We start from the raw sequence: 22,559 nt of genomic DNA, 5'->3' as shown, positions 1-22,559 counted from the left end.
AAATAATACAATTTTATATTTTACATGGTATACATACTAATATACATATAATATACATACATACAATATACAGTTTTTACATATTTTACAAAATATACATATTTACAACAAATATATATCCATTATTTACAATAGTATTTTATAATGTCCACGGTAATGTATCAGTGGTTTCAGGTATGATATACCGCTTGTCGTCGTACGGACTTAGAGCAATTTTTGTCTCGCGAATGGTGTATACTTCGTGCAATTTCGATCTTATACAAGACTGACTACGTGTCATTTCAATATCATCATTCAAACACCGTGTATAATCGTCAAACGTTATCGTTCTCGCGACGACGTTACTCTTGACACCTTTTACTTTTTTTTGGTATCTTTCTTGCCATCCACTCGCAAGGCATACATTTTTGCTCTAAGCCCTACAAATTCGGTCATTATCGCGCCGTTGTTTTCATCTTTCATTAGACCGGGTACCTTTTTATTCACGAGCAGTATACCGTACGCATTGTCCACAGCGTAATCGCTCGTATCAAATTTGCTCACGTCGCGCTTCATATTCTCATATACATCTTCGCATTCAATGTGATATATTAGGCTGTCTGTGTCGGTGTACATTACCCGGCATCTGTCACGATACAGCGGTGACATGTACTCGTGATGAAATTCGTATAAACACGTTTTGGAGATGTCGAGTACGCACATGCCGACATAGATTGGTTTATAAAATTTTACCTCGAGTTTGCGTAATTCGACAGCGATTAGATTTTCAGAAAAAATGCTTCTACTGTGAAAATTTGGTTTCGCAATCATTGCCTCTGCACCGTATCGTCCATCCCAATGTATGATGAGTTTTACATCGACATGATTATGCACATTTTCCATCGTCTTGCCAAATACCGCATTATTCATTAATTTGTATAAATTTTTTTTCAAAATCATTTTTCGCGTGTGTTCGAAATTTTGTATTAAGTTCGATATAATTTCGGACCCATGGAGATTGAGTGAATTGTAATACGCGATGTATTTTTGTAACGTGAAGGCCGTGTCGCATACATTGCTGCAGGTTGCGGTAGTGTATGACATAACGCTTCTTATCATATAGCGTTGCGAGAAGCTTATCTTCCCGCTTGCCGGGCGGTTTGTCATGTGTCGGGCAAAACGGTAGGTCAGTGTGCGTGTCGTGAAGATGGTGTGGATACTTTAAATCTACTTCGAGGATATAGCCTGTATGCGAATCGAGCGCTATTGACGAGATGTTGAAATTAGATACGTCGTCGACCCATCGAAAATCTGCATATGACAATGGTTGGCACATTGCCCATCTGTATAAATTATTTACATCAAAATACATGAGATATGATGATGGTTTCGATGGATCGTACGACTGCATGTACTTGTTATTAGCATGAGCGTATCTGTTGGAACATTGACTTAGACCGCCGCGTATACCACGTTCGATAAACATAACCATGTCGATATCGGTTAGCAATTCGAACGTAATATTTGTATGTTTTAACATGGCGTCCCATGTATACCCGGGAAGAGTATGATAATACGCGGGGTCGAGTCCATAGCTTTTGATACAACTATCGCGAAAATTTTCAAAAATATCTGCTAATAACAAGACATCAATTTTTAAATATAAGTCGCTATATTCACCTAGCGTTCGAAGGGAGAATCGGTTCCAGACGTTCTCGGCGTGCGCGTAATCGTTCTCGGATACTGTGTCACCGGTCAAGGAACTGTAGAATGATTCGCGCGGCGGTAAACACGTATCTTGCAACTTGTCGACACAGTCTATATATTCGTACGGAAAGACGCCCTTCCGTGTTAATAGATTGAAATTTTCAATCGGTAAATTTTGAAATTCCGAATGTACAATTTTGAGTTTGTCTTTATCAAAAAAAAAAGATATCAATTTATCGAGACTTGTCGTGAGAGATTTATATGAATCGATGAATCGTAATTTTATGCAAGGTTTCCAATCTTTGTCATCGTTGGTACTATTGACAGTTTTTGTGAATGATATATATTTTTCTTTAGTTATCGGAAGTAATTCAATGCTCCCTTCAAACGCTGTAGCTATATCCTCGATAATGAAATGTGTGTCATAACTTGATAAATTGTGAAAAACTATCGGAATACAAAAAGATTCTTTATAATTTAGATTACAATTTGAGTGCGCGGGACCTCTGTACCGCCCGGTCAGATGGTAATGATCGCGTACGCGTGTATCGTCATCTTGCATGAATGGTTTCTCACATATATGACAATGCGTCGCGCTATGAAATTTTTTCCACACGTCAGATGTTAAATTTACCATGGGGACGTTAGTTGCTAAAATATTCTTTACGCGTATCGCTAAATTTTTAAGTTGTTCGGAAAACCACGAAATGCAATCTACACTACGGCGAGAATAATACTCGGATAACGAATCGTCATATAAGCAATGTACATAATATGCTATACTAAATACTTGGTGATGTTGGTATAAATTCTTTTCTTCTTCCTTCTTATTCGTCTTTGTCAGCACACATTCGAGGTCTGCGTATACGACAAAAGGAAGTCGTTCTTTGCGATTAAAGTTGTTGAACGCGAGCCACTTGTCCTTATCGCTCGGTAACCGGATAGCGCAGTCATTCATCTCTATGCAGTCTACCATATGTGTCTGCAACTTGTCCTCAGACCCGAAATAATGCAAGCATCTGTAAAAGATAATAGCAATTATAAACACTTTATAATTATTTTATGATTATTTAATATATAATTTGCAATAAATATACATACCGATCACAGATATATGTCTTGTGACCATGTTTGCTTAATTGCGAGCTGACAAGCTGGGATAGATTCTTTATCCAGGCGAAATGTTCAACGCTATTGCTGTCTTGCATGTACAACAAGTTGATGTGTCTTTCTTTTCCTCCGAGAGACGTATCGGGACAATGTTCTTTTCTTCGATACTGTACACATTTATCGAAATGTCATTATGATATTCAAATTTTTTAATTTGGTTCAACGTCATCGGAAACTCAATGTCCTGGAGATTCAGCACTGTTGTGTAATGTGGATACATAGATTTGCGATCCGCGTCTCTTTCAGCGGGATACAGTGCAGCGACCACAGCCCACGCAAAACATGCAGTGTCTTTTGATTTCACGTTAATCACTGCTCTCTTCATCATTATTTCTCGCGGTAATTTAATGTGACATCCCGCACGCATTGGATTATACTTGTTTATATTTACAATTAAATTGATTATTCGCGACACTGCCCAACCACTATCATGTTCTTGAAACTCTTCGAGAGATGCTAGCGTGGTCTCCATAGCGCGTTGATCGTACCATTCGCGCAAATCAGACGTGCGAAAGATTTCACAGTTTTTCGTATTGATAGTTTTATTAGCGCGTTTATCACCCGACACAAACTCGCCATTAAACATAATGTTCACTTTCACACTAGTGTGTTTTTGCAACACTTTTTGCACGTGTCCGATCACAATGTCTTTGGCCTCCTCTAGAAATTGACGAGGTTCGATGTGATTGCTGTTTATCACCGCACCAGTCAAGATGCGGCTCTCGAACGCCGTATCAATCTCTCGCCATATGAGTCCGACGTCTCGCGAACTGCTTCCAGCACCTGCGTGTATAAAACGTCTGCGTACCGAATTCTTCAACCCTTCGAGACGCGCGATTTGGGAGACAAGCGATTGTCGAACTCCGATCGGTAATCGTGGACGTTTTATTCGACTTTGTTCTTTCAGTGATTCGATGTATTCGTCACATTGCTGCTCCCACACAATATATTCTTCCACCGAATTCACCCTTGCGGATTGCTCCAACAAACTTGCTTCCAATTGTGCCATATTTCTTTACTTGAGATGTACTTCTTGAACCTCTGACAAAGATATTGACATAGTATGCCTCTTTACCATCATTTTTATTTAATCGTAGAGATCATTGGCACTCGAGTATGTTGCACTTTGTGATTTTGTTACGTACGAATGATGTATCGACCTTGAAATTGATACATTTTTGCACATTTCGCGAGATTCATCTCAAGATGAGAGCGGCCGTACATTGGCGCTCGAAAATTTTAATTATGTTGCATTTTCTTGTGATTTTGTTACATATGTTTTGAACACCTGGGGATGATATCATAGCAGCCGTACATTGACGCTTGAAATTTTGAATATGTTGCATTATTTTACATTTAATATTTCATTGAGGATGATGTCATAGCAGTCGTACATTGACGCTTGAAATTTTGGATATGTTGCATTATTTTACATTTAATATTTCATTGAGGATGATGTCATAGCAGCCGTACATTGACGCTTGAAATTTTGAATATGTTGCATTATTTTACATTTAATATTTCATTGAGGATGATGTCATAGCAGTCGTACATTGACGCTTGAAATTTTGGATATGTTGCATTATTTTACATTTAATATTTCATTGAGGATGATGTCATAGCAGCCATGCATCGGCGCTTGAAATTTTGAATATGTTGCATTATTTTACATTTAATATTTCATTGAGGATGATGTCATAGCAGTCGTACATTGACGCTTGAAATTTTGGATATGTTGCATTATTTTACATTTAATATTTCATTGAGGATGATGTCATAGCAGTCATGCATCGGCGCTTTGATGATTGGTTAAAAATAATTTTGTGTCAGCAATAATCCCCACCCCATTGCTTTGTATCAATAAAAACTTGTAATAATGATTTAGTATTGTATCAATCACTTATGTGAAAGGTTCTTTTAAAAATGTACTCCGCCAGCATGAATTATTACGTTCCAAAACAAGAAATGTCTAAGAATACAAGTGACAAGTAAGTTTCGATTCTTTTTTTTGTCAAAATAAAGATTTTTAAATAATGATTTTTAAATAATTTTTGAAATATTGTTCTAATTATTTTTATAGCATTCAGCGTGCGACTCGTATACTTGGGCGAAGATATGCTCTAACCGCAACATCCTATAAATATTTGGAAATAGGAATCAGCGTCGGAATAATATCCTATGTGGAATTGGCTCTCGGTGATAATCGAGGCAATCAAATAATATTACCCATTGAAACATGGAAATCTCTAATGCGGAAACGAGCAGACATTGAGCAGCTAACTGAAACTCCGCTATGGATTAGTGATCTAACACTCAAAGCGGTTAACATGTATACTTCAAAAATTATAAAAATTACTTCATCTGATAATTCTTTGTACATGAAACCATCAACGTTACTACATTTATTCGATTTCGACAAATGTATTGATCATATGTATTCCTGGCTGTGTGAGAATACTCATAGTGTTAATGAAAAATTTAAACAATTTGTAAATATTTTACAGTGTGATAATATCCGCGATGTGAGCAATGCCGCAAAGGTGATACGTGATAGTAATATGTTTAATAGCGAATCACTTATAGATTGTGAATTGATAACTTGTGCTATAAATGAAATTATTTATAATGCTTGCAACAAATAAATTATTTTACTGTTAAACTGTGTGTTTAATTATTTCTTTCCCGCCCCTGTTCTATATGTATATGAATAGTATGTATATGAATAGTATGATGTGCACATGCATTATCAGCAAAACTCTTCAAAAAATGATGAGTTAGATGATACTCCAGTTAGAACAGAGAGATGAAGAGAGATGTAGAATTAAAATCAAGAGGGGAGCAACATTATAATATGTGTCCCATCATAAAGTTTCTGATAGTCTTGAATGTAAAATGGTTAGAGAAGTTGTGATGGATAGAGAAGATGTGGTGGATGATGATGATGTGGTGAATGATGGTGAGATGATAGTGATTGATGATATATCAAACGTTGATGATATATCAGACGTTGAAATGGAGCGTGAAAAGGCATTAAGATATAAAGTTGAGCCAGTAACTTCGGTAGTGAAGTTGTTAAAAAATCGTGAAATTGGTCAACGAAGTCCTAATGCAAAATCGTTGCATCAGTTTTTACGAGATCATGAAAAGAAAACATTGAATGCCTGTTCTTGCAAGCATTCGTGTTTTATGACATATCCCCTATATTGTTCTCCAAAAAAGCGCAAGCTTCATCATGGCGTTTTTTGGAAGAGGTTCCATTGGGTGGACTAATATTTACGCGTCCAATAAATCTGACGTCAAAAGGCTGAGATTATCATGTAAGTTATAAATTAAATTAAATTAAATTAAATTAAATTAAATTAAATATAAATCAAATTATCTATTAATTATAAATTCTTAATAACATTTTCTGTTATGCAGGAGTCCCCGCCCAGCAGTCCCCGCCGCTTCTCGCAGCCACCATCGCGCTGCAGTAAATTTTATGATTATATTATATTTTATATTATATTTTATATTTTATATTATATTTTATATTATATTTTATATTTTATATTTTATATATTATTATATTTTAAATTTTAATTCACACACACACACACACACACATACACACACAAACATTTTGTAAAATATACACACACACACACACACATAGTTATATAATAAAAATTATTTTAAATATTAAAAATATATAGTTTATTTTAGATTAAATCTTCTCCCCTTCCTCATCCTAAAAATATTAATTTAAAAAATATAAAAAAATATTTAAAAAATTCTCTCTTACGAACGCCTCTCTCTTTGCGTTCTCCTTCGCTGCATCAGCTCTCGCGCTCTCCATCGCCGCATCGTCTCGCAACATCTCTCTCTCGCTCTTGTGATATCTCTCTCGCGTGCACCTCGCGCTCTCCTTCGCTGCATTAGCTCTCGCGCTCTCCTTCGCGTCATCTCGCTACCTCTCGTCATCTCGCGCTATCTCTCTCGCTCTTGCGTCATCTCTCTCGCGTGCGCCTCGCGCTCTCCTTCGCGTCATCTCGCTACCTAACCATCTCGCACTATCTCTCTCGCTCTTGCATATACGCCTCGCTTGCGTCATCTCTCTCTCATGTTCACCTCGCGCTCTCCTTCGCGTTCCTCTCTCCGCGCGGACCCCTTAACCAAAAAGCTTCATGCGGTCTTTCGCGGATTCCTCTCTCCCCGCGGACCCCTTACCCAAAAAGTTTCATGCGGTCTTTCGCGATTTCCCCTCTCCCCGCAGACCCCTCACCAACAAAGGTTCATGCGGTCTATCGCGGACGCCTCCCCCTCCCCGCGGACCCCTCGCGGACCCGTCACCTAAATCGCAGACGCATCCCCCTCCCCGCGGACCCCTCGCGGATCCTAACCTCGCGGACGCCTCCCCCTCCCCGCGGACCCCTCGCGGACCCTAAAATCGCTGACGCTTCCCCCTTCCCGCGAACCCCTCGCGGACCAGCCCCAAAATCGCGGACGCTTCCCCCTCCCCGCGGACGCCTCCCCCACCCCGCGTGACGTCATCCCCCCCCTCCCCGCGTGACGTCATTCCACCGCGCCCTGGGTTTCCCTCGCCCCTCACCCCCCCTCATTGCCCCATTGGTTAGAACTCTCATAGTATTACTACTGAAATTTATTTCTTTCCGGAAAGAGAATATATAATTGACAATATCAATGTTCAATAATTTTACAATAATAATATCAGTATAAGTAATCGTTATTATTATCAATTACAGTCTATATATATGAGTACGTTTACACGTCACCCTTAATCGGATTTAATAACATCTGTAGTTCTAAGACTGACCAATCATAGCCGTTCCATTCTTCAGAGAAATAGCTATGATTGGCCAATCTTATAACTACAATCATTAAACCCGATTAAGGGTGACGTGTAAACGTACTCTATAGGGTGCGTTCGGTTTGGGCGCTCACGCGCTGTGAGCGCTCACGCTTAGCTAAGCGCTGTTTTCAATCGTTCGGTTTGGTATCTGAGCGCTTACACAACAGTTAGGAATACCGTTCGTTTTGGCAATTGTAAGCGACTATAAGCGCATCAAGATGGCAGGCGATAAGTTAATTATATTTACGCAAATATATGCTTTACTTCATCTGCCGTTCCGTATATTTTGTACACGCGGTCGGTTTCCGCATCTTTTAAAAAAACTATTTCTGTCATAATGCTTGTCACAGGCCTAGTTTACAGCAATCGTTTGATATGCGTATCAAATAGTAAATTCACTGATACCATGCGTTAACAATGCGTTCCGAAATGAACATAAGCGCTTACGCTTGTTCACGCTCACGCTGCCCTATCTCGCAGGAATAAGCGTTTGTGAGCAGAAGTTATGACGTCACGATGACGTCATTAGTCGATCTGTGAACGTTTACAACTCCAAAGGGAACGATGTGTATATGTCATTGAGTTAGTTGTAGTGTTGCCAACAGTAGTATTTTCGTCGCCGCTCTTGTAAAATAAGAAATAATTTCTGCATATTACTTTGATACTGCGAAATTAACATTATCGTTCTCGAATCCATATTTTGTTATGAGAGTTAACATAACCGATGTTAGGATACTGTTGTAGCTGATTTTGTATTTTGTACAATTGGTAACATTTAACCTTGCCGTAACCCTAGTGTAACTCTAATGGCGCAGTCCCATGGTGCGGAACATGCGGAATGCGGAATTGGCGGAATGAAGTTCGTCCAATCACAGACATTCCGTCAATTACGTTCCGCTGAAATGCATTTTCCTATGTCCCATGGAGCGGAAAACGCGGAAGCGCATTTGGCGCTGGCCATTCACAAGATTCTTTCTCATAGATCCTTTTGTTGTCTCTATCGGAACAGTGTATATTATTGGCTCGCGCAGATTACGCTTCCGCGTTTTCCGCTCCATGGTACATAGGAAACAAATTTTTGCGGATCGGATTCACGCATACATCCGTCAAAATTCATGAATTCCATAGCTTTCGAAACTGATAATAATTATTAATTGCCATGAACTTTATCTCGAGGACAGGCAAAATTTCTGTTTTCTTTGCTAAATATAGGTCGCACCCAATATATTTTCGTTTTCTTTTAATATTTTCATTTCTTTCTGCGATTATATATATACAATATATGAATAATATATAACTTATTTATAATCTTGTGGCGTATATAGTTTCTGCTTTTTAATCTATATATATAAGTACCGTTTGTCTGTCTGTCTGTCTGACCGCGAACTACTTCCACATTTGTGGACCGATCTTCTCGAAATTGGTACCAAAGTGTTGCAAATTTTTCGGCGGTGGCTGCTGTGTGGGTTTTTTTTTAATTTTTATACACCCACGCATCCACCCACGCGCATGCGCATTTATGGACCGATTTTCACGAAATTGGTACCAAAATTTCGCAAATTTTTCGGGAATGGCGACGATGGTGGTTTTTTAAAAGTTTTACATCTCCACCCACGCACCCACCCACGCATTAACACATTTATTGACCGATTTTCACGAAATTGGTACCAAAATTTCGCAAATTTTTCGGGGATGGCTAATATGTGGTTTATTTAAGTTTTACACCCCCACCTACCCACCCACGCATCCACCCACGCACTCACATATTTATTAACCGATTTTCTCAAAATTGATATAAAAATTGTGCAAATTTTTCGGGGATGGATACTATTTGGTTTTTTAAAAGTTTTACACTCCCACCCACCCATTTACGCACCCATCCACGCACTCACACATTTATTGACCGATTTTATCAAAATTGGTACCAAAATTTTGTAAATTTTTCGGGGATGGCGACAATGTGTTTTTTTTTTAATTTTACACCCCCACTCACCCACCCACGAGCGGGCGCATTTATTGATCAAACTAAAATTTTTCGGGGATGAACAAGATGTGGGTTTAAAAAAAATTTTTTTTTTTTTTTTTATATTATAGAGGAAGCTTAGTTTTCGTGAAAAAAATTGTTTTCCAGATTTCTATGCTAATGCGTTCAGAATGTTCAAAAACATCGAAAAATAACATTTTTTAAAATATTTGTATGTGTGTGTCCACCGAAATTTTTTTAAATTTAAATATCTCAAGAACTGTTTGACTTGCAACGCTCCAATTTGGCATACAAGTAAAGTAGTACAACACTTTTATTTAATGTTATTTTTATAAAAATTCATACAATGTTTTATTTTTTATAAAATTTTAAATTTTTTGAGAAATATTTGTTGTGGTTCTAATTTTCGTAAATTTTAAGATATCCGGATAAATTTTTTTACATGAATAGACTATCGTTAAATACTAAGAAAGGATTATGCAATGGCACAAGATTCGTAAAGGACTATGCAATGGCACAAAATTCATTGTTACTGAATTGAAACCTAATCTTATTTATGCGGAGGTTCTGACTGGTCCTGCCCGAGGTCAGATTGTATTCATTCCAAAGATCGATTTCAATACAAATGATTTGGAACTTTTTCAACATCCTGTATTTGCTCATGGTCAATTCTATGTAGCATTCTCGAGAGTAACAAAAAGGCAACATGTGAAAATTAAGATGAATTAAGCAATCAAGGACATCTCATTGAGGAAAATACAAAATCTTTTACGAAAAATGTCGTTTACAGAGAGATTTTATAAATGAAATAATTTGAAAATTGTATGAGAGCTAATAATATAGCGGGTCAACGGTGAATAATTAAACCGTAAAAAATTTTTATAAATAATAAAAAATATATAAAATATTATATGCTAAATAAAATATTTATAATATTTGTAATATTTAAATTAGTGGAAAAACAAATTATGTTCACCCAGAAAAAAAAACAATACTTTGATAACATTTTCGAGAAAATCAGTAAATGAAGGATAAAAAAATAAAATTTAAAAAGAATTATAAAAATTTAAAAAAAGGGTTATATATAGAAGCTTTGAGGACCGCGCTTCGCGCGGTCCGAAACGCTAGTAAATATATATCAACTTTATTTTAATTCATTAACTCGCAAATAACGAGAAACAATTAAAAAGAAAAAATATAAAAGTAAAAACAAATTATATAATAATATGTAAGATGTGATTTGCCAGTCGAATTTTTAAATAAGGTTTAAGATTTTATTGACCAACACTGACTAAGACTAATTCTTATATTATAAGACTTTATTTGGGAATAATCTCAATTCGAGATTTATTTCCCGACTCCCCTCTAACCCCCCTATAAAATTATAGGCGAGAAAAATATAGATCCGAAAGTCGCTGAATCGGGAATCGAACCCGAGACCTTTCGCTTGCCGGGCGACTGCTCTCACCAACTGAATATAATATAAATTAATAATATAAATTAAACTAAAGAAATATCTCTCACTTTCATTTAATTTTCAATATTGCCTTTTTTTAACTGCTAACATTGATCGTTTGCGTGTTTAATTTATTATGTTATTTGTTTTTACTTTTATATATATTTTTTTAATATCTGTTATTAGGTCTGTATTTATTTATTATTTTTTCTATCTTTTATATCCAATGACATTTTTTAAATTATTTAAAATTTTGCTGAAAATGATCCAAAGTAATGATCACGAACGTCCGCTAATGTTTTTACTCGTGTTTTTATGTCTTTTTGATTAACGCACATACACGCACAAGTAATTCCGCAAATAAATGCGAATAAAATAGAAACTTGCGGATAAAAATCGGCGGAACGAACGTAAAACAGGTCGAACCAATCACGAGCGTTCTGCCAATTCCGCAATCCGCATGTTCCGCACCATGGGACTGCGCCCTAAGAGTGCCGTCACATGGGGCGTAACTTGCGTAAGCATAACTTGCGGTAACTTGCGCCGACCAATCACATCGTCTCATTTGAATATCAGTTTCCGCCTAGTTATTTTATGCTTTTTACGCTATTATCGTTACGCCGAATCCAATTTCTGGCGGAAGAAACGCTGATATATGCGTATTAATAATTGTGTGTCGTTCGTCGTCCATCAATTATTAATCCACATATATCAGCGTTTGTAAAAAATAAATAAAATATGAATAAGAATAATCAAATCAGGGTAAGTTAACAAATATCGAATTTATTTTATAATAGCTATAATAGCGTTCGATTATATCCGATCCACTGCTCACGGCATGTCAATACAAAATTTTAAGGTTACAGTTGTATATATAAGTAGGTCTTCGTGTTACTTGCACTTTTTGCATTTGAAATCTTTGTTTTCTCTTTCTCCAATATTTAAACGTATATTTATCTTGTTTTAAATGCATGAATTTTTGAGAATTTTAAGCAACATGAACATCTTAATGCATTGTCTACATTGCATGCTTGAATCCTTTTAGCACAAATGTGGGTATTGTGGATGGCTGTTCAATTTCACCACTAATTTTTTCGAGCATGAATGCTTTAAACATTATGTGCAGGATAAAGATCGCATATTTGTAGATGAAAATTTTGTGGTGACATAATATGTTATGACAGTATGTTTACTGCATTCTTGTATTCTTTACATATATTTTATTGTATTTTATTGTATCATAATAATTAAATGTTTATTTGTTTAATAATCCAAGAGAATACAAAGACTGTGAAAGGTCCTGCATGTACAGAAACTTTGGATGAACTCTTGATTGAAGCAGTGAAGGCAAGGAAGGGACTCTACGATTATCGTATACCTGCTAACGAAAGAACAAATTTGCGTAAAAATGCGTTGTGGGCAGAAGTTTGTAACACTCTAGGAGGTACTATTTATATCTTTTGTGAATACATATGCAAATATTTTATACATTATAATTCAATAATAAAATTAAATTTTTAGGGGCTTTTAATCCAGAGGAGGCTAAGGCTCGCTGGAAATATTTGAGAGATAATTATACAAAAGCTCACAAAAAGGTTAAAGGCTACATTCCCAGTGGATCGGCAGCCAATGCCGCTAGTGGACTAAAAAAAACCTAAGTTCAGATTTTATGACCTCATGACATTTTTGAACGACTTTCTTGAGACACGACAGTAAGTTCTTTCTCTTCAATGTGCAAATATGTTTCACTTCTTTTTGTCAAATTGTCAAGGAAAATAGATATAGAAGACAACTTTTCATGTTCAACACTCACATAAAATGCTGTATGTACACTCGTCAAAAAAATTATCGCAACACGTAATTAATATCATAATTTAGCATAAATTCAAATAAGCGTATCTCCGCGAAAAATTATCGTATTTCAAAAATTTTTTTTTTGTTTTAAAGGGTAAAGTCTCTTTAAGGAACTTTCGTTCGATTTTGATTTTATTCTCTCCCTCTTTCTCCATCCCTTTAAAAGGTGGGACGTGTTTTTTTCACAAAATTGCATAGTTTGATGAACTCTACGGAGTGTACTAAATTTTTTTCGCAAATATCATCGTAAGTATCGTAAAATATGGACTTTTCTCTACAAATTTTTAAAAAAATTGAATACCGTATTTTTTTCGCGAAGTTACAGCATATCAAAGTTACCTATGCATTTTTGCCTACGTATTCAACTACCGCCAACATTAGCATTATCCGATGGGCATTACGGGGAAGTTGCTGGTCGGATTTTGCCCATCATGTGTGTGTGTGTGTGTGTGTGTGTGTGTGTGTGTGTGTGTGTGTGTGTGTGTGTGTGTGTGTGTGTGTGTGTGTGTGTGTTAGGGCAGGAATATATGTGTTCGTATTTAAAATTGTATAGTTCTGCCTCGTCTTCGGATGACCTCTTGCAGGCGCTCACGCATATTAATGCAGGCTCTAATTGTGGCTTGCAGAATTTCGAACCATATTCGATGTAGGGCTGCTTCCAATTGCTGGAAATTGGTTGGTAGTCTTTCAAAATCATGCAGCCATCTTCCCATAAAAGGTCATCCAAAGACGAGGCAGAAATACACAATTTTAAATACGAACATATATCCCTGCCCCAACACACACACACACACACGCGCGCGCGCGCGCGCGATGGGCAAAATCCGACCAGCAACTTCCTCGTAGTGCCCATTGGATAATGCTAATGTTGGCGGTAATTGAATACATAGGTAAAAATGCATAGGTAACTTTGATATGCTGTAACTTCGCGAAAGAAAATCGTACGGTATTCAATTTTATTTTAAATTTGTAGAGAAAAGGCCATATTTTACGATAGTTATAATGATATTTGCGAAAAAAATTTAGTACACTCCGTAGAACTCGTCAAACTATGCAATTTTTTGAAAAAAAAACACGTCCCTCCTTTTAAAGGGATGGAGAAAGGGGGAGAGAATAAAATCAAAATCGAACGAAAGTTCCTTAAAGTAGAGTAAGGTAAGGGTAAAGAGGGTAAACTTTACCCTTTAAAACAAAACAAAAATTTTTGAAATACGACAATTTTTCGCGGAGATACGCTTATTTGAATTTATGCTAAATTTTGATATTAATTACGTGTTGCGATAATTTTTTTTACGAGTATATATATAAATATATATTTATTCCAGGACTGTGTGTTCATTGCTAGACGTTGCTGAAAGTGAAGAATATGGAACACTCGAGCAACACGAGGATGATACTGTTGGTTTGAGGTTCATCGATATTTCTCCTTCGACGCCGATTACCATTCATGCTTCTCCACTGATACTGACTCCCACTTGTGTTCCTCTACGAACGCCCACACCAACTCTCGTTCCTCCGAGAACATCAACACCCAGAAGCATCTCTCCACAAACGCCATCAGTCTTCAGTACGACTTCGCGAATACCGGCCACAAATTCGAGAAGTTAGTACGCATACGCGGGGCTTCGTATTTTTGTTGATGTCAATTCCAATTTTCTGTGTATCTGTAAACCGCGAAATGAATCGGCGTGAGTGCAAGCAGAAGTGGCTTCTGTTGTTCCTTTTCAGTTGTAGAATCTGAACCGTGCAAAAAAGCGTCCGTTAACATTTGTGAATATATATTTACACACATAGTCAATCGATATATGAGAAATATTTTCTCAATGTATAAAACTTGCCTCTTTTATACTACACAATTAATAGAACAATTTTCAGCAGAAATTATAAGCGTTTACACATTTTTAAAACATATTAATGCATATAACGCATTATAATAATAAAATAACAGATGATATAAAATAACAGCTTTTCGTTCATGTCGCGTTGGTCACCTCATGTTGTCAAGACAATATTAATAGCAATTAATATTAATAGCAAATTTAATAGCAAAAATATTAAATGACCTGAACGGAAAGATTTACGACTTTACGACTCTATTGTAGACACCGCATTATAATTTCCAATGTAGATCAGTTCCAAGTAAGCTATTTACATAATGCGTCCTTTTCTATTTAGAAGCGGACTCATCATAATCTGTAACCATAGGTATTTGTTATCACCTTTGCAATATTCATAAATACTTTGTCACACATCGATTTGTATATCACTATCTTCTGCTTCACTTTCAGTACTCACCATAGCATCTCTCCCCACTAGCAAAGCAGCGGGTAAGTTTTGCGGTACATTGTCAATATCTAGTCTTGGAGTAGAATACACATTTAAAACTTGTATTGTTGTAAAAAACGTTGACAGACGTTGCGATACAGAACCCAGAGGGTCTCCGCTTAGTGCATCGCAATCCAAAGAGGTGAGTAGTTGCAATTGTAAATTATAAAGTTCAGGTATATGTGGACGGATCTGAAATATAGATCAGAATTATATAAGAGGACAAAAGAGACGCTTGAGGACAGAAGACAAGAATTAGACAAATCACAAGTTTTTTAAATAAAGTAAATTAACTCACCTTTAATCTATCTGCCATATGAGGATTTCTGCAACCTCAACATTTACATTCTACGCAAGGTTTACTTTCCACGTAACAAGGCACCTTTGACTGCAGGTAAGTTTCCCGCGTATTGCAGTGGCGTTGTCACATCTGCATCCTTTCCTTTTACTTCTAGCAGAACTTGACTTTGGCTTCTTAAAACTTCCCGAAGACTGCTTATAAGAAAGCAAGTTATGTTATAGCTAATATTTGTAAAGAAACATCGGTATATATAAAACTAGATATTACAGATCAATGCAGAAGTAGTCAAATTAAAAGTTGGAACAAATATTTCTTTAAACATAGTTATATCTCTTTAAACATTAAAAGAAAGGATAAAAAGGACTTAATCTTTCTTATGGGACTTATGAGATTAAATATAATATTAAGATTATTAGAAATAGATATGCGACGCGCGTTATTACCTTAAAAATGTTGCTAAATGCAAAGCTGTCCTGCCACCGATGTCCTGCATCAACTACTTCGTCTTCTACTTCTTAAAACGATCGGCCTATGCTGACCGAAGTAGGTCTTATCTTCCCGTATGCGTTTTACGGAACCCAAAGTACCGCCGGTTCCCCATGACGCGTATTTTTCGAGACGCGTAAGTTACGACAACCAATCGCGAATCTATTTAGCATTTCCGTTAGAGCGTACAACGGAAACTCTAATCTACTATTGGTTGTAATAATTACGCGTTCCGCGCAATACGCCCTATGTGAAAGCCGACTTTTCAGAATGGCGTAACTTCTATTAAATCACTAGAATACGCAGGTTATGCTTACGCAAGTTACGCCCCATGTGACGGCACCCTAATCAACTCTGATTTGGTGGAAACAGGCAAGCCAATTCGACTCTGGCCCTACTTTGACCCAACTCTGACCCGATTTGAACCCTCGGTGGAAACATAGGGTTTGTTCTTTATCGCTGCACCGGTGAATTAGTGCAGTAAGTTAGAGTGAAACAAAATATATTTCTCTCACTTTAACTTATTGCACCAGTGTGCACTAGTTCATCAGTGCAGTGATAAAGAACAAACCCATAGTCATAGGCTTCTCTCTGGAGTTAGCAGTCTAGTAATATATAGAAGTCTGTGATCCTGACCCGTTTCGAACTCTTAATAGAAACATACTCAGTAGTATGAAAAGGCGCCTTTATAGAGCATAAACCAATCACATATATATATAGACGAAGCATTCCATCTGTGGAGTGAAGCCGGAAATTGGCAGAATACGACAGAGTGAGATAGTTGTTTTAACACTCTTCTTTCTCACTCTATCGTACAGAAGAGAATATGGCCGCCCTCTAACTGTCAAAGGCCCTGCGCACAATAGAGAAAATATTAGGAACAAATATTAAATATTAGGAATAAGAATTATTTTAAAATAATAAAATCGAGAAAACTCTGATATAAAAATACAAATTCGAGTATAAAGGACTAGTAAAGGCTAATAAACTATTAAGAGTCCTTTATACCCGAATTTGTATTTTTATATTAGAGTTTTTCTGATTTTATTATTTTAAAATAATTCTTATTCCTAATATTTAATATTTATTCCTAATATTTTTCCTATTGTGCGCAGGGCCATAGCTGTCAAGTATACTGTCATGACAGCCAAAAGATAAAGTGAGAAAGAGAAAGAAAATAGAGTGAGAAAGAAGAGTGTCAAAATAACTATCTCACTCTGTCGTATTCTGCCAATTTCCGGCTTCACTCGCTGCTACAGTAAAAGTATAGGAATGCTTCGTCTATATATATACATCAGTGAGCATAAACACAGTATATACAGTAGCGCAACTCTCTGTCGGCACCTTTGATGTTAGCGTGGACGAAAATAAACTGAACATGCGCGAGCGAGGTATGTAACCAATCATGGCTATGCTGTTCTGTCTCACTTACTCTTCTTTATTATAATTTTCTCTCTCTCTTTATCTTGTTATATACACTATCTATATATGTATACATCGAAATAAGTAAATAAATACAGTATATGTTTTAAGTATAGTGTTGTGCCTCTGGTGGGGAGACACAGGGTAGTTGGGATCGTAGCTGGATTAGAACTGAGGAGTTCGGGACTCATCCAGTGAAATAATACCTTTTACTTTTCACAACACTTTAATATAAATTCACCAGAGATATATCGTGACAACACGTACAATTTGGATTTCAGACTGGCCCCCGAGTATTATCGATGGGTCTTTTTTATAATTAATTAATGGGATCGTCACGCGTGGTCAAAGCCCAGATGCAAGCGAAGGAGATTAATGGAATGCTTAGCTTGCATTTTGGCAATATCGTGTCACAGCGCTTAGTTGCAATAGCCTCGTTTTCGCGGTTCTTTCTGCAACTCCTTATTGCGTGTGACGCTGCGTCGGCGTTTCGCGCGGGCCTATGCCCTACTTATAATTGTGTAATAACCTACTTAAAGTATAATATAATCTGACTGTGTATAGCCTATAATTTGGGGCTATAACATCCCTCCCCCGAAAAAAAAGAAAACGGAGGTACATAGTTTTCCTTTACCAATTAAATTACACATATCTGCGATATTTTCTATTTATAGTATCTCTTATTTCTAATATCGCGTGCTTAAGCTACGTTTTAATATTGGTTTTAGTTTCGGTGGTGTCTCACATCTGTATACGGGTAGTTCTTTTGTCTTTTTGTTCTTATATGTTATATAAATTACGATGGCTATTATTAGCGTTAGGATTATTCCGTTTGTTGCCATCGGATATAAGAATTGTTTTCTTGTAAAGAATTGTCGTTCGCTATCTTCTATATTCTGTTTATCGTATGTAGTTTAGCTTTTAATTCTGCTAACTCGGTTTCGTGTCCTGTAACATCTATTAGTGTCATGTTACTGTGTGTCAGTGTGTCGAGGTTGTGTAGTAGCGTTATATTTATTTCTGGTAGGTAAGTTTCTGTGTCTGTTTCGTAGACTGTGCCTTTTGCTTGTATTGTTATGTCTTCGGTCGTTAATTTACATTTTCCTTTTAATGCAATTCGTCCTGTATTTTTTATTGTTTCTCTATATTCGTGCTGTCCGTCGCATTGTATTGCTACTTGTAAATCGGCGGCGGTTGAATATAGCCAAGTGAAAAATGCAGTATGGATCGCGGTGTAACGCGATCCATATTGCATTTTTCGCGATAATGCGTTTTATTTTACAATGTTTTTGTTGCCTTTGCTCGTATATTTGTATTTCGCATGGCGCGTTTGCATTTATTCGGTACACTGGTTTTGTTTGTAGGCACATATATTCGGAATTAGTTTGTTTACAATTTTCTAATTCGATTTTTGTTAATACTAAGTATGTTAATGTTTCCTTATCTATCGCAATTAATTCATTTTTTACTTCCGTTATTGACATTATGGCGTTATGATCCGAAACAGGAAGCGCAACTATTTTTATAACGTCGTATGTCGGTTTCGCAATGAACGGAAAACGAAGAATCGTGAAAATTTTTGTTTTATCGCAGTACGCACTCATTGTCGTATATTTTTCTATTTGTAGCCAGTCCTCGGCGTGGACTGTGAACGGAAAATATGAGCCTCGCGGTATTTGTTGTGTTGCCTCTTTTAAGTGCGCGATTATGGTCTCTACCGGCATTAATTTTAAATGTATTGTCCCTTGTTGAATGTGCGCAAGATAATCTAATACGTTTTCTGCGTCGCGTATTAATTCGGTAATGACCGCGGTAATTATTAGAAAATGTTCGGTAATATCCTCGCGTTCGAAAAAGGCCTGTATTTGTGTCTGTAGAAGTTTTTCGTTTCGCTGGATTATCTTTTCTAATGTTTCTATATGCGCGATTGTTGTATTTATTATTTTTATTTGGTTTTTTATCGCGTGCTGTACCGTTTGCTGATTATTTTTTAATAATTCTAATTGCTCATTTATCTGTTCTTCATCGTCTGCGTCCATTGTTCCGAATAGTGCTTTCGCGATTGATCCTATCCCGTTTATTAATCCCCGGCGTTTGTTAGTCGATGGTCTGTATACGGTCTGAATCTGTGTCATGAGACTTTTCAAATATTTAGCCTCTCTTTTTGCGATGCTCTCGAAACTAGTGCAGGCGTCTTGTTGGTACTGTACATGGAACTTCAGTGTGTCACATTTCAGCTGGTGTTGCTGTCTGTATTCTTCGATTTGTTTGTATCTTTGAATTAATTCCTCCAAGTTTAATTTATTACGAGTTTCCAGGTCTCTTTGGTATGATGTAATCGTCCAATTTTTTCAAAATGTAGGCCTGGGTTATGCTTGAATTCTTCTAGGTCATATGGGCGCTCCGTGTCATATGGCCTTGCGAATATCTTGCTGTTCCAGCAAGTAAGCATCCTGTAATCGAGTGTTTCATTTTATTTTGCATCGTTGAGGGGAGTATTGGTAAATGTTTATGCTTCAACAAATTGCTTGTTTACGTGTATATGTATTATTTTTCTCCCCTTTTTAATTGTATAATTCACATCGGAATTCTTTTCGAGTATTGTAAACGGTCCGGTCCATAGAGATTCGAGTTTTTCGAACGTCCTCGTCGTAGCGTCTCGTCATGGACCAGTATCTTGTCGCCTACTCTAAATTGCGTTATTTTGGTGCCCTTGTCGTAATATTTTTTGGCCTTGATTTTTTCATCTTTGAGATGTTCTCTCGCCCGTTGATTTGAATCCCGTATTCTTTCTCTTAGTTCCTGCGCATAGTCATCATAGTTATACGTTGGCTTCGGAGGTTTCGTCAGTGCTGTCGGTAGTTCTGCTTGATGTCCATAAATTAATTCGAAAGGTGTGTATCCTGTTGCTGTATGCGGTATCGTATTATACGTAAACATCGCGTATGGTGCCCATTAATCCCAGTCAGTTTGATCTTCATTAATATATTGTCGTAAGTACTCAGCCAGCGTGCGATGTGATTGTTCTAACGCGCCATTACTTTCAGGGTGGTATGCAGTTGTCTGTATTTTATTTATTTTTAGCAACTTGCATGTATTTTTGAAAATTTTGTTAAGAAAATTTGTACCCTGATCCGTTAGAATTTTTTCTGGAATTCCATGTTTAAGAATGATTCTGGTGACGAATTCCTTGCTGATCGTATTCGCTTCTTGATTTGGGATTGGTATCGCGTCGCTATATTTTGTTAGGCTGTCTTGGAATGTCAGCAGATATTTGTTTCCTTCCGTTGTCACGGTCAGTGGTCCGACTATATCTAAAGCACATTTTTCGAATGGCCTAGTGGGCGTATCGGTGATTACTAAAGGCATTTTTATTTTTCTTGATAATTTATTTTTCTGGCACGCTTCACATTTTGCTATATATTTTTCCACGTCTTTAGTTATTCCTGGCCAGTTGTGATTTAGACGAATCCTTTTTATACGCTCGACTCCTTGATGTCCTCCTAGGGGTGCATCATGGTATTCATGCAATATTTGTTTCTTTTCTTCCTCTGTGTAAATTTTCTCATCGTCGGCGCTTGCTTCGTCCTTTTCTATCGCGTGTATTTTTCGTTCTTCCGCTGACTCGGTTAAGTCTCGGAATATATTGCGGCTCAGTGCATTGGCGTACGCATTCGCTCGTCCGGCCTTGTGAATTATTTCGTAATCGTATTCTTCTAACTTGAGTCTCCACCGGATTAGCCTTGACCCGGGGTCGTTAACATTGAATAGCCATATTAATGGTTTATGGTCGGTCACGATTTTAAATTTCGTGCCGTACATGTATGGCCTAAAATGTTTTACGGCCCATACTATTGCGAATAGCTCTTTTTACGTGGTATTATAATTTTTTTCTGCCCGCGATAGAACTCTGCTGGCGTAAGCAATTGGCCGGTCGTTGCCTACCTTTCCTTGTGACAACACTGCTCCGATTGCATAGTCGGAAGCATCGGTAGTCACTATGAATTCTTGTGTGAAATCAGGATATTGCAGCACTGGCGCAGTCATCAGTTTTCCTTTTAGCGTGTCGAAAGCGTTTTGCTGTTCCGTGGTCCATTCGAATTTTTCCGCTTTTGTGGTAAGCTTGGTTAGTGGCTTGGCAATCTTTGAAAAATCTCCTATGAATTTTCTGTAGTATCCGGCGAGACCTATAAATGACTGTATGTCTTTTATCTTTTTTGGCGTTGGAAATTCTTTAATTGCCGTTAACTTCGATGGATCCGGAGATATTCCGTTTTCCGAAATTATGTGACCCAGATAAATCACTTCTTTGCGTAGGAATTCGCATTTGTCCGGCTGCAGTTTTAAATTATTTTTTCGAAGTCTCTGTAATACTTCTTTAAGTCGCTTATTGTGGTCCTCTAGGCTTGCTCCGTATATGACGATGTCGTCTAAGTAGACTAGGCATTTGAGTCCTTGCATTCCGGTTAGTACGGAGTTCATCAATCGCTGGAAGGTTGCTGGCGCATTCTTCAACCCGAACGGCATTCGATTGAATTCGTAATGTCCGTAGGGCGTTGAAAATGCTGTTTTGTTTTTATCTCGCTTGGACATCGGAATTTGATGATATCCCGACGCCAAATCCAGCGTTGTGAAATATTTGGGGTTTCCTAACTGGTCCAGTATGTCAGTGATATTGGGCAGTGGAAATGAGTCACCTATGGTTAAGTCATTTCGGAAGTCTATCACTACTCGAAGCTTAGGTTTTCCGGATGCATCGGCCTTCTTGGGTACCACTAATAAGGGTGCGTTCCATTGGCTCGCACTTATTCTTATTATCTCTGTTTTTATCATTTCATTTATTTGCCGATTTACTTAAATTTTATGTGTTTCGGGCAAGCGATATGGCCTTACGTTTACCGGTGAGGTGTCAGCGCGCGTATTTATTTCGTGTTCTACAGTGGCGGTGCACGTCAGCGGTTCTCCTTCTAAGTGAAACGTGTCGTAATATTCCTCGCAGATCCTTAGGAGTGCCTGTCGTTCT

At 37.2% G+C, this 22,559-nt stretch overlaps 2 pseudogenes; one reads left to right on the top strand and one right to left on the bottom strand.

The window, feature by feature from the left end:
• The window catches only part of LOC145936525 (uncharacterized), an 11,201-nt pseudogene extending 7,336 nt beyond the window's left edge, over positions 1 to 3,865 (bottom strand).
• Positions 3,866 to 11,886: 8,021 nt separating this feature from the next.
• Positions 11,887 to 14,610, top strand: LOC145936524 (uncharacterized; annotated as a pseudogene).
• Positions 14,611 to 22,559: the final 7,949 nt, after the last annotated feature.

This window comes from Prenolepis imparis, unplaced genomic scaffold, assembly GCF_030444845.1.
Source record: "Prenolepis imparis isolate NDT839.2.m4 unplaced genomic scaffold, iyPreImpa1.0 SCAF_5, whole genome shotgun sequence".
Lineage (NCBI taxonomy): Eukaryota > Metazoa > Arthropoda > Insecta > Hymenoptera > Formicidae > Prenolepis > Prenolepis imparis.
This window is presented reverse-complemented; position numbering and strand designations above follow the sequence as displayed.